At 45.1% G+C, this 13,615-nt stretch overlaps 1 long non-coding RNA gene and 1 pseudogene across 1 annotated transcript in view; one reads left to right on the top strand and one right to left on the bottom strand.

Moving 5' to 3' along the window:
* Window positions 1-3,695: 3,695 nt before the first annotated feature.
* The window catches only part of LOC138267365 (uncharacterized), a 96,481-nt gene continuing 86,561 nt past the window's right edge, over window positions 3,696-13,615 (top strand). Inside the window, exons 1-2 of the long non-coding RNA XR_011199783.1 lie at window positions 3,696-4,096; window positions 4,354-4,496. This is a non-coding gene — a long non-coding RNA (uncharacterized lncRNA). The remainder of the gene's footprint in view (window positions 4,097-4,353; window positions 4,497-13,615) is intronic.
* LOC138268927 (5S ribosomal RNA) lies at window positions 12,931-13,050 on the bottom strand (annotated as a pseudogene).

Here is a 13,615-nt window from a genome sequence, read left to right as displayed (position 1 = left end):
GTGGGCAACCCACCCACTGGAGAGACTTGAGAGACTGTGGCTTTGCACTCCCAAGGATGCAGCAGTGGGCAAACCACCCACTGGAGAGACTTGAGAGACTGTGGCTTTGCACTCCCCAGGATAAATCAGTGTGCAACCCATCCACTGGAGAGACTTGAGAGCCTGTGGCTTTGCACTCCCCAGGATGCAGCAGTGGGAAAACCACCCACTAGAGGGACTTAAGAGACTGTGGCTTTGCACTCCCCAGGATAAATCAGTGGGCAAACCACCCACTGGAGAGACTTGAGAGACTGTGGCTTTGCACTCCCCAGGATAAATCAGTTGGCAAACCACCCACTGGAGAGACTTGAGAGACTGTGGCTTTGCACTCCCCAGGATACATCAATGGGCATGGAGCCCCCTCGTGGAGCTGGCATCGTGCACTCATCTGGCTGAGGTGCCCCCCTTCCCTTCCCCCTGAACTACCTGTTTTATTTCAAACTGATGCCCCTGCACTGTTCTCTCCGTTTGGATCGGGTATTGAGTGTGGGCCTCGCCCATGCATTTTGGGCCCAGTGGTCCAAGGACTATGTAGGTGCAGTACATGGACTTGAAATCTTGGTGTACATATTTGTTAATAGTGTATATATATTTTTGACTAATGGATTTTTCATGATTACAATTGTTCAAATCATTTCCTTTTGTCCTTGCGTTCTTCCAGGTGGGTAGGGGGGTGTAAATGTAATGTTGCAGCATGTATTTGTGTGTATGTTGTTGTGTGTGAGGGTGGGGGTGGGGGTGTTGCGTGTATCGTGTGTGTGTCACTCTCTTTTCCCTCCCCCTCCCCTGTGTCGTAGGTGCAGGACTCACCGTGGTGGTCGCCGCCATCGGTCATGCTCCTGGTAGAGGAGCAGGAAGAGAATGGCAGGTAGAATTTGGAGTTCCGGCTTCATGGCGTCCTGGTTCCTCGTGGAGTGTGTAGAGGTGAGCGTTTTCCCTTCTAAGTCCTGTTTCCGCCGTGTTTTTGTTCACGTTGAATCCCGCCCCGGAAAAGGTGGCGGATTGGCCTCTCATATTGGTGTGGGAGGTACATTGTCTTCCGCCTGTCTGTTGCCGGGGACCGCCGTGCTGTTTGTTTGTACCGCCATGGCGGTTGGAGTGTTAAAGTGGCTGTCTATGTTGGCGGTTTCGGCCACGGTAGTGATTCCATTTTTTTCCCCACCGGCCTGTTGGCGGTCTTACCGCCGCTTTACCACCGACCGCCAGGGTTGTAATGAGGGCCATAGTATTTACTAGATAAATACCTACTTTGTTGGATTAATGGGACTTAATTAATGGTAAACAAGTGTCCCAAGACCCAATTGTAAGCTGCATCCACCTTGACTTGTTTGAATGAATGTATATAAACTTGATTTTTTACTAAACAATATAAGCCAGTAGCTTTTGGAAGCTACTGGCTTTACCAATGCGTTTTCCTCATGGGTTTTTAGAATCAGTGAAAAAAGGCACACCGACGCAGCCACTGTTGGTGATCACATCGTCCTGTAGGCGCCATTGCCTGTAAATTTTATGAGCCAGTCTAAGGGTGTGTGCCACTTACATTGGTCAATAAAAAGAAAATAAATTGTAAATGTGGAAAAGTGACTTTGTGGAGAACCAGCAACAATTTACTGACTGGCCCTTCAAAAAATATATATTTAAAAAAGAACAAGGGGCAATGGAGGAGTGAGTGGGGTAGCAAGATGGGGGAAGAAATGGGAATTGGGCATGGAGCATGAGGGAGAGAGCAACATGGGGGCGGAGAGAGAAACACAAATGAAGGCAGCAAGAAGCACTGAGGGATACAGACATAGGATTAGGATAGAGAGCGAGCAGCCATAAGGGAGGGAACAAGCAGAGAGCATCAGTAGTGGGTATTTGGCAGGGGAGGAAGGGAAAGAAACACAAGAGGCAGAGAACTGGAAAACACATGCACCTGGATGAACTGCTTAATCAAAAAGAAAAACATAGCTCCATAAAAGTGAGCAGTGGAAGGACACGTGTCAGCCAGTCAAGAAAATGATAAAGAAGCTATGCTCCACAGAGGAACAAACACATGATGGGAGAGGACATGCACTGAATAAAAAGCAAATACATGTGAGTGACAATCAAGCCAACCAGTGGTAAGCAACAAATGGGATGAAAGCCCCTGTAAATTCTTGTTAATACCTATGTATTTTACAAACAGACACCGCTTGCTGTCTGGTATGCTCGTCCTAAAAAAGAAGAGAAAAAAGCTGTTTAGCTGAATAGGGTTTCTTTGAATTCCTAATTTGGAATGCGGAAGGAAAACTTGAATATCAACAGGTATGCACCTACGAATAACAATGTATGCCCTCCCTCTCACTATCATTCTGTAAATTTTCAAAAGGCTACCTGTACACTGAGTGCCGAGACCTCTGGGTTGATAATACTGATTTCCTAAGAGTCACATGGGGCTAGCAGTTATGTGGCCTCATAGTCAAGCAATTTTGATTGAATGTCAGCTTTCCCCCATGAATTAACAGTGTGTAACCTGGACACATCACTCTATGATCTGTGACCTCTGACCTCTCCCCCCATCTGCTAAAAGACTGATTCAGTGTATAGTGAGTGCTGTACAAAGAAAAATAGTTATTCCTTTTTGACTTCCGGACTGGGCAGATGCCAGTCTTCCTCACAATGACAACACCTCCCATGCTGCTAGCGCTCAAACTGAGGGCAGGGTCTTAAAATGTGAAAATAAAATCAAAGGTCTGCTGGAGCCAAGCTCTTAGTAACATGAACTCGAATATGCAAAATACGTGCAAACTTCAGTTATACACATACCTGAGCTAAATGTATGTAATCTGGGCCTGGGAGAAATTTCTACGTATTCTCCTATAATTTCTCCCATTTGACATTTCGCTTGTTAATCCAAATGCCCAAGATTGTGTCACCTCGCATAACATTGTATCAGTTTTGGGGAATTTAGCGTAATTTCCACACAAGAAATTACGCAAATTTCATCCAGAACTATGATATGATCCAGCCTTTCACTGCAACAGTATCATAAATATGTAAAATAACTCTGACCAGGGAATTAACAGATGGGTGGGAGAGTAAGGAGCAGTTATACTCCAATGGGGTACACAGAATGCTTTAAGAAACAATAGATTTTACACTTCGCAAAGCACACAAAAAGAGGAATGCCCGAGCTACTCAAACCCAACAGAAGGAAACAGATCTAAGAAAACAAGTTAATTGTATGCAGTTTCACAAGCTGACTTTAGCAACACGTTTAGCACAAAATCAAGCAACACATAACAGCTCTGGCTGTTAACACTGTTCTGCAAAGCAGTAACCTCGTTTTAACTTCAATAATTTCAAGTAAAAACTGAGAATAATGTCATAATCTGAAGCCTGTTTCGTTTTCAAACATCCATATAACTGGAGCAGAAGCTGCGGCCGGTGAGAGCACATGCAGTCACCGTCCCACCATGGAAGCAGCATCCCCGGGGGGGTCGGAGGGGGCACCTCTCGGCTGATGGCTCACCTGAATCCCCGTGCCTTCGAGGCAAGGCCATATATGGTAAAAAGAGTCTGGCAGTGACTCACCGCCTCCTAGTCCTGACATAATGTGTGCCTCATGCAGGAAGTGGGATTGTGCAAAGAAAGTGCAAACCTCTGCAGAAACTCACACGTTCCTCCTTGCTGCAGCCATGCTGGCAGTGAGTGACTAAGCGGAAGTGTTTCAAAGGGCAGTTGAGGGTCAGCGGCTAGAGTTCCTCTTCACTGCACACTCCCTAACGCAGTGAACCGCAGGATCTACCAATCGCCTGCTTAGATACCAGAGGCAGAGCTCTCACGTTTCCTAGGTCCTTGTCCGAGATGCTCACCCAGTCCATGCTTTTTATTTGAATTTTGTGACACATAGTCCTTATTTAATTTAGAAATAGAATTGAAAATATGTTCAGATCCAAAAACGCGAATAAAATATACTGGATTGTGTAGTATTTAAGCATGGACCTGGGAATATTGAGAGATCTTCGTTGGCATGGACCAAAGGAGCCACACACCACATATTTGCCTACTTGAAAGCCTGTGTGTTGGTAGGAAGGTAGGTGCTTACTTATATTCAGAGGTTCATCATAGAAGGGCCATGATACAAAACCATCATGTGTGCATGCATGAACCTACAAAAAGACGTGCAGATTCACATACAGAATAACGTTAAAAAGTGAAAGGTCATTAACATTAGAGTTTGTTTTGTACTGAGTTTTCAGTCCATGCTTACAATCTTAACCAGCATTGACAAAGCCAATAGGTCTGGCTTGGAATTTTACTGATCCATTGCTTTTCTAAATGCTTTTTTAGCAGATGCATGGCAACAAGATAAGAAGGAGCCAGCAGACACACTGAACAACAGATGCAGTCTAATAGCAGCAGAGAGACAGCACGCAGACGGAGAAAGAGCTTCTGGGCATGCAGGTGCAGAATGAGTCTCAACTCAAGACTAGGTAAGGACTGATTGGTCGAAGTCTGGCATGATTGCACCTTTGTTGCTGATCTCACAATGGTATTCAAAGTCGGGCTTTCTATATCTGCAATAAAACACGCAAGTGGAGTGGCCACTTTAAGATCAGTCTTACATTGAAGTGCTGACAATATCATGCAAAATGGTCTCGAGAGAGAAAAAAGAAAATAAGGATTCCTTTATGTATGAAAACATGCATGAGATAAAGGATTCAGTGTGACCAAAGTGGGATCAATCTGGATATTTTAAAAAGATAAAGTAGTCCTTTGTGTATTGCAATATAAGCACTCTTCAGGAGGCATAATGCTACAACAACCAATCAGCTACATGTGGAGAGAGAAATACTCCTCTGGGCGGAGCCAAACCCCGCTCTGTGTACATTTAAAAAAAAAATAACTGGTAGCAGTAGGTCATAAAGACAGCTGGACCATCAAGTCAGGCCTAAAAAAAACTACCAGTCCCAGAATGCAAAGTTCGTTTGGATAAACAGTGAGGACTGAATGAAGGTGTCACAGACGAAAAGGTGCCACTTAACAACTGTGCCACATTGGAAGGGTGATACTTTATGATATTGGCAACCTCCCCTATGAAAATAACGTTTTCACCCTTGAATGCAATAGGCACATGTGCCATTTGAAGCCCCTTTGCAGGCAATCTGTTGCCCCGTTGATGGTGCCTTTTCCTACTATCTAGAACGTCTTTATCATAGCACCGACCCTCTGTGTGGTGAGATCTCCAGGGACTTGACTCTAATGCCTCGTTGGAAAATGTGTCCCCATCAAGGTTGGCCTGGTCTACAGGGCTATCAGGCAGCCCCCGACTGGCAGATCCAAAAAGTTAATGTGGGATTTTTTTTTTCTCCTTGAGGGCCTGTTTTATGGTCTGCTTGGTCAGTTTTTACTGTTGATTTCCCAGATACTAAAACAAACATTGCTGCAGCAAGTTCAAAACCAGGCAGTCTGTCATACCTTGTAAAACACTTAGGCTTCATGATTTACAAGTTCAAAACTGCCCCAATTTGCAAATATGGGACACTATTTTAGCTATCTAATTCACTAATGGGAGCAATATTTTTTTATTTTTGGTGCCTGGGTCTCTTTGCTATCTCAGTCAGACCCTGGTCCTCACCTATTTTATCTCAGAGGTGAAGAAATGTACCTACTCAACATGTGGCACTTCTGCTCCATCACCACCACCAGTCCATAGACTTAAAAAAATAACAAGCATTGGTAAATGCATTAGGTTTTGCCTATGTGATTAATAATTTGTTTAGCTTGGTGAGCAGTTGAGCAATATAAATTAAAGAAACCATGAATGACAAATAGAGTAGTTATTTTCTTGTTCACCTTAAACACACTTTGGGCACCACAAGGGATTTTAAAGTGCTGTGTAAATGCAAAGACAATGCAAAACAATAAATCTAACTTCACAAATTCACTAGGGCACAGAGTGATTTCAGCTGCAGCATGAAGGAACCCAGAAGCATGCACTGGCAGTAATTAAACAAGTTCTGTGACACATCTGTAGTGTAGCATGTATGACCCACAAATACAATAGCCTGAGCAACAGTTTGAAAATCCCAGCTGCCTACACACCTAGCATTGCACATATAGCTTCTGTTTATGGGCCAGTATGTAGAAAAGCTGTCTGGATGACAGAAACCTACAGCTGAATACTTAGATCATACATACTTTAAAATACCAGTACAGCTTGCTGTGTCCATGTACAAAATGTCCTTGCCGTGAATGGAGCTTTGCTTACAGCACTTGCTGGGTTTCTTCTCAACAATAATATACAAAAATAGAAAAAGTTTGAACCGTGAGGCACTGTAACAAGATAGTGTTTGTCAACCTTATCTTTAGAGCCCAATATGGAAGAATTGTGCCTAAAGGTTCACTAATAGTCTGCCATCTCGGTGAGACATCCGAAAATGTCCAAGCAAAAATGCAGGAGGGGACATGAGGTGGGTGGGGGGGTGGAGCACAGGAGAGAGGGACAAACATCAACACGGCAAGCAACGATGGGACAACAACAGGGGAAGCAACAACGGAGAAACAATAACAGGGCAACAACAACGTATAGAGGGAGGAGGAAAACAGACTGCAAACACGTGCTCTTAAGGAGTGTATAACTAAAATGTAAATAAGTTTGCACACTCAAAACCAGAACACCGCTAAACTTGTTGCAGTGGGGGCAGACTTGGTACATTAATACGGAGACACGTGCATGTTGTTTTGATCTTACTGGTGTAGGAACACACACAGAAAGTTCTACACGTGCATCATTATTATGAGCAGCACAACTCTTTCTTCGAAGAGTGAAAGTAATAAACTGCACATCAATATGTTATTCCTGAATCTTTTCCATGGAATAGGACACATGTGGTAAAAATCACCCCAAGACAACTCTTTGGATTATCTAATCTCAAAGAAGATACTCAAATGATTTAAGCCTCATCAATGAACCTGACTCTCGCAGTGTTGGCAGGTTAAGTTACGCTAATGATGGGGACGCCAAAAGGAATGTTTTTTTACTAGCAACCAAACGTTACCAATCTTGCCGCAGTGCCTATTCACCAGTTTCGATAATTTGAAGTCCACCCAAAAACAAGCATTAGTATTTGCAAGAAATATGCTACAGCCAACAAAAACAGAGGAAAAGTAAGTGGCAAGCACAGGAACCAATAAAAAGCAAGAGGTAGGGATTAAGTCCCTTTTAAGATATATTAACAATAGATTTCACAAGCACAACCACTGTGCAGGCAAATCCTAAAAAAGGAGCCTGTTTTAGTTTCTTGGCAACAGCACTAAGCACGGGTAGACTTATAAAATGAATACTGTATCTATAGTTGCCACCAAAACCCAAATGCTGCTGATATTCTATGGTTACTAGATGACACCATGTTACCAGACCAAAACTTTTTCAACTTTTTATTTTCCTTTTGCAAATCACTGGTTTCAGGTATATTTATTTAACCCCTCAGGTGCCCAGGACGAGGTGGTTACGTCCGCTACCGTGGCGCTCAGGCACCACGGATATAACCACCTTGTTCTGAAATGGGCCCTCGGGGGAAGCGCTAGCACTCCCCCACAGGGACTCGCACCACCCTCCCATGGGCAGGGTGGAAGGGGAATCGATTCCCCTTCCATTCCCGCCACTGTGATGTCTGATGATGTCAGCGCACGATTGCTTAGCTTAGCTTCCAGCGCGGATCGGAAGAAAAATGCAAAAGCATTTCTCTCCAGATCACGGGCTGGGGGTGGGGGAGGCATCAAAGGAAAGGAAAGGCTTTTCTTTTCCTTTGATGTCTCTCTGAGCATTTCCGCAGCCCGATCATGAAGCAATCAGGCTGCAGAAATGCCCAGAAGACACCAGGGATTTTTTTTTTGTGTGTTTGTATGAGGCCGCATCTACGTCTTATAAGAAGATGTCTGCAGGTTCAGCCAACAGTAGCTGAATTCTGGGAGTTGTAGTTTTGCTTTTCACAACACAAGTATAGAATGAAAACTCCCAGCACGCACACAGTTGTTGGCTAAAAAAAATCTTCATTGGCTGAAAGTATCAGACATGAAGTGGGGGGACCAGTTGAACAGCTAAGCGCCCTTAATAGCATGGGACCAGCTGCATTGAAGTCTGCAGGAGATGTGTTTGAAGTACAATGAGCGCATGTATGTTACTACAGCACACCAATTTCAAACCGATCTTATCGCGCCAGCCGGGTGCGAAGGAAACCTTCATTCTCAACAGTCTCTTCAAGGTAATCTGAAGGAAGCAGCTGCTTCTCGCATGCCTGTCCTCTCCTCAGTCAGGCGGGAGATATTACAGGAAGTTTAACAATAGCTCGCGCCTGCTGGTAAACTTGTCAGCTGAAGATTCTGCCGTAAACAACCTCCGTGATAAGTCGTAGCTGCAGCCGCATCCCTGATGAATACAGTGCGCGTGCCGCGCATTCTGTGCCACAGCATAATTACTATGCGAGGCATTAACACGTGCACGTGATTACGCGGTAGGAGAGCATGCGTGTCTCCCGATCACTACTGGTATGATTTTCATGTGAGAGCAAAACAGATTCATTTCTCTCTCACCTGGTCTGAATTTCACTCTTTGGGGCACACTTTCACTCACTGGTTTTGAGCAGGACTTTTGTAATTATACAGCAAATTATGTTATTATGGGGCAAGTTTGCAAATTCATAATTATGCAAAAAAAAGCCTGGGCTGCAGATTTGGATTTGTCTAGTCGCCCTGGTTGCGCATGCTGCTTCTTAGAGAAGCGTGCCAGTCACTGTGTGCATGTTTCATACCTTGAAGATCAGTCTCACTGTTAACTACCATCTGTAGATCTTCTCACTTAAAAGGATGTCCTGTTTTGGAATAACCCCATTTCTGTTAAGATTCATTTTTAGACAAACCATTTAACAATATAATTGATGGGCTCTTGAACCTTGAGACTTCTGTCAAAATGAATACTAAACAATGTAGCCAGGGCAAGAATTTTTTTTGGCTTGGCATGTTCAGTGTAATCTGCGCTCATGAAGTGACTGATGTACTTATATAGCACGTGGGGTGCTCCCTGTTCACAAATGAGAACACAGGAAACAATGTATCATTGTTTTAAAACTGACAACTGACCAACTGCCATTCGAATCAACCTTTAAATCGAAGGAACACAATGACCCTGAACTATGCATTAGTGGCATAGCACAAACTGATGAGCCCCACCTGCAGAATGTCATAAGGGCCCCCAGAGTCTCTCATATCTTACAGATATGGGCTGAACGGGGCCCCCCTGAAGGGTTGGGATCCCCCCAGAGGGTTGCAGGCCCCCCTGCTCTCCAGAAGCTTCAGGATCCTGCAACCCACACAACAGGAGTCATTTTGGACTCCAGGAAGCACAAAGGGTTGGGAGCAGGAAGGAGTGGTAAGATGGGGGTATCGTCTTTGGTACATTTCCAAATTCCTAGTTTGTGCAAAACTCTGATGGCATGTCAGCAATGTTGCTTTGCTTCATATTCTAATTCTCAGCTGTTTTTTAGATGCTGAATTGTTACAAAGTCAATTGTCTTCAGGTGTGGTTATTACTGGGTACAAATACTTGAAAATGTTATCGGTAAAGCACTGTTTTCAGTTTGAGAAAGTTGTGATGTGAAAGAAACTTGCATTTCTCATCTGTCCAAATCATGAAAATGGGGGCCTGGATTAAGCAAGGTTGCTGCTGATGCAGCAGAGGAATGGCTGCTACCCTTGACATCATAAACATAGATCTATACGTGATCATGCTGAGCGCAAGTTGTATGAATTTCCGGTTGAGTAATTGTGAAGTGGTGCACCTGAAGTCCATATCGAGGTACATTCACTATTGTGTAGAACTATATGTGTGCAGTATAATCATATTAAGTGCAATTTTACCTTTTTTAAAATTTCTCATTAATCTGATACTACCATAATTAGTTACTTCGAAACAATAATAATTTAAATAATTTATGTGTACTAAATGTTATAGGTTAATGTTATAGAAACATGGTTCCCCATCATACCTACTTATAGGCTTTAATAAGTCAATTCATTTCAATTATCGTAACACGTTTATATTTTAAGTGTATATGTGTTGTAATTAACATGAATAAAGAGCAATACACTGAATCCTGAGTTGCTTAAGATTAGAAACAAGAGGCCTGCTAGGCCCCGTTTAATAAACTGTGAGAAATTGTGTTCCTTTTTGTTAACCTGTCATTTCTTTCAGAAGTAGTTCACATGAAATGTTAGTTTAGAAATAGATGTGCTATTGTTTTTCCACATAGGGAGCCTGAGAAATTAACCTTGAAGACAGTATACCAAGAGACTGTCAATGTGAAGATTGTCGCTCTTTAAATGTGTTGCAAATTCCTACACAAAAGCAAGGACAGATACCTTCCCAGGATGTTCTTGGGAATTAATTTGAATATTAATGATGCCTGCCGTATGATGCGAAGGCATAGGACAATTAAATCTTCCGACCCATAAGGCGTTACCAGTGGACAAATCATCATTCACTTTGGACTTTAATTTTTCAATTTCAGCAGTTGATAGAGGAAGTTACTGTCTGGATTATGAGAGGTACAGACCTTCTTGCCCCTTCCCCGCATTTACCCCATGCTTGCAGAAAGAATTTAGGATTTTTCCTTTACCCATGGGTACTTACCGGTAATCTTCATTACTCCGATTCTTCCTTCCTCGTCCCATTCCTAACGTCATGGAGTGGATGTGCCCATTCACTCCCAATGTCACCCTTAGAAAGCTACTTCTTCCCTTTTCATGAAAGGGAAGAAGGACAAGGAGCATCTATCCCTCCCATTCCTATGAACTTCCTGTATATCACCAAGCACCACATCACCGGCTGCTGAAAGAACAGGGAGGTAGGAACGTACGAAATGAGATGAGGAAGAATGGTAATGAAGATTACCTGTAAATAATCTGAGCGTTACCTCCTCATCATCCTTCCTCATCCCATTCCTAACATCATGGAGGAATGCCCAAGCAAGACCACTTTCAGCAGCACCCAAGGAACCACAAGGAATTGAAAGTAGTATAGAACGAACAGCAAAAGCTAAAGGCCAAACAAACATCCTTCACCAGTGGGACAGGAAAAGACCCCACTGAAAGCATCCCCGACAGGAGGAGGAAGCAGCAGCCACCACAAGTCCCAATCCAACGGACAACACAGAACCTGGAGCCACAAGCAACCAGTAAGGGCTAATGAAAGTGGAGGGAGAGGACCAGGTGGCAACCCCACAAACCTCCTGGAGTGGAACACCAGACCAGTCCAACCAGGAAGCAATCAAATACTGAGGGGAATGGGCCACCCAGAACCACAATGTCCAGAGCACGTGGAGTAGATGAATCACAGACCTCATCCAATGAAACAAGTAGAGGAAGAGGGTGACTCGCTCAACCGGATAGGCCAAAAGAAACAAAGAAGGAACAGAGACCAAAGGCTCCCAAGGCCAAAAAAGGGAGAAAAACATCCTGTCCACTGAGAAAGGAAACCACCTTCGGGGGAAACTGAGAATCCAAGGAAAGGACAACCTGGTCATCAAAAACACTGAGGTAAGGATGGCGGTAAACCAGACGATGAGGTATCTCCAAACTCCCTGCAGTGGTAATAGCTACAAAAAAAAACACTGTAAGGGCAGGGACGGAAGGGACTCAGACTCCAGTGACTCATACAAAGTGGACTACAAATGGGAAAGCACAAAGGAAGGACCCAAATGGAGGACGAAGAAGGAGGAAAGCCCTGAACAACTGAGCGGTGGGACACACAGCAGATGAGAACAACCCAGGGAGCCCAAAAAGGCCCAAAAGAGCACCACTAAAGCATCAGAGTAGCAGTGGAAAAGAACAAATCAAACCCCTCCAGAGAAAACTGAAAAATAGCAGGGGAAGGGATAGAAAGGAGACAAAGACCATGCCTGGAACAAAGAAGCCCCAATGACACGCCAGTGCCCAGTCAGTGGAGACCCTGCAAAAAGACAGGAGGGATGGGACACTGGTAGAGAAGAACCATCAGTACGAGGCCCGTCCTTGCAACCCCCAAACAGAGAGATGCAACCGGGCCCGAGACTGCAGAGGAGGCAGAGGGATGGACAGATGGGATGGGCCAGAGGAAAATCCACTCCAGCTCCATAGCCAGGAGATGGAGAAGGGGAAACCAAGGCCGCGGTGTCCAAAAAAGTTTAAAAAAAGAGGACCACCACCACCTTCACCACTACCTGCAGCAGAGTAGCCAGGAACCGTAGGAGCAGAGAATTGGAGGAAAAGCATAAAGAAGATCTGAAGGCCAAGGACTGGAGAGGGCAACAGACCCCAGATCACTCCGAGTGAAGAAGAGGGGAAGTGTGGCAATCAGGGAAGAGGGAAAACCCCACTGATGCCAGATGACCGAACACTGAAGGAGCCAAAACAAACTCCAGGGTGGATGGGAAGACTCAGCTCAGAAGAACCGCTAGACCATTTAGCACCACTCTGAAGGGGAACAGCCCCCAACCCAAGAAGAGTGGACTCCGCTCCAGACATGAAGAGGGAAGCCACAGTCCAGGAAGGAGTACACAACCAGCAGCGACGATCCAGGATAAGGAAGGGCCACGGAGGTGCCACGTGCCAGGGTCCAGTGAAGCAGAATATGATGCACAAACAGACCTAGGTGAGAGCACACCCAAGGCATGAAGAAGCAACAAAGGAGCACCACAGAAACCAACCACAAGGATAGGCAACAAACAGGTAAGAAAAAGAAAGGGATTTGCCCACACAAAAAACTCCACTTTACAAGTAGATCGCAAAGGTAAAGCCACACCCTCTTGGAGGTGACCTGGACCGCCAGCGGATGCCGAAGAGACAGACACAGCTGGCACACCTGGAGCAGGAAGGAACATCGACCCCTTGTGCCTACAGCACTTGGTTAACCCAGGCAGTCTCCCATCCAAGGACTAACCAGGCCTGACCCTGCTTAGCTACCAAGATCGGATGAGATCAGGTGCATTCAGGGTGGTATGGCCCATAGGCCTTGGAGAAAACAGGAAATGGAAGCCATACAAGAGAGGCACCGTGGAGGCCGTGACTGCCAGAGACTCAGAGGGACCAGGAATGAAGAAGACCCAATGCTGGGGCCAGGACCCCAGAAAAAGTCCAGTGGGAGGACAGTAGGCCAATGGAAGTTCCCAAACTGCCAGTGGTGCCAGTGGTGGCAACCCAAGGCAAACCACAAAAGGACCTGGAAACAGGAGCCACCCGAACGTGGAGATAGGCGACCTGAAGGACGGACCTCAGAAAGGCCAGCAAATCACCAAAGCAAAGTGGTCAATTGGAAGAGTAGTCGAGCATACCAGCATAAACCATGTCAAGTAGTATCCGGAAATACCTTGCTATGTACCCAATCAGGAAGGCACGGGAAAGCAACTGCAGCCCCCCCAATAGAGGCAGAACAGCAAGCAGGGCCTGTTCCAGTACCAGGGAGGTGATGCCCCCAGCCAGGGCCAACGACAACACATGGTTCTGAGGCCAGGCAGTTGGAAGGAGGATCTGGAACTCCATAGAAACGTCCTGAAAACACCAAGGGACACCACTGAAA

This window comes from Pleurodeles waltl, chromosome 12 (genome assembly GCF_031143425.1).
Source record: "Pleurodeles waltl isolate 20211129_DDA chromosome 12, aPleWal1.hap1.20221129, whole genome shotgun sequence".
NCBI classification, from domain to species: Eukaryota; Metazoa; Chordata; class Amphibia; order Caudata; family Salamandridae; genus Pleurodeles; species Pleurodeles waltl.
The sequence above is the reverse complement of the archived record's forward strand: the minus strand, read 5'-3'. Positions and strand labels throughout refer to the sequence as shown.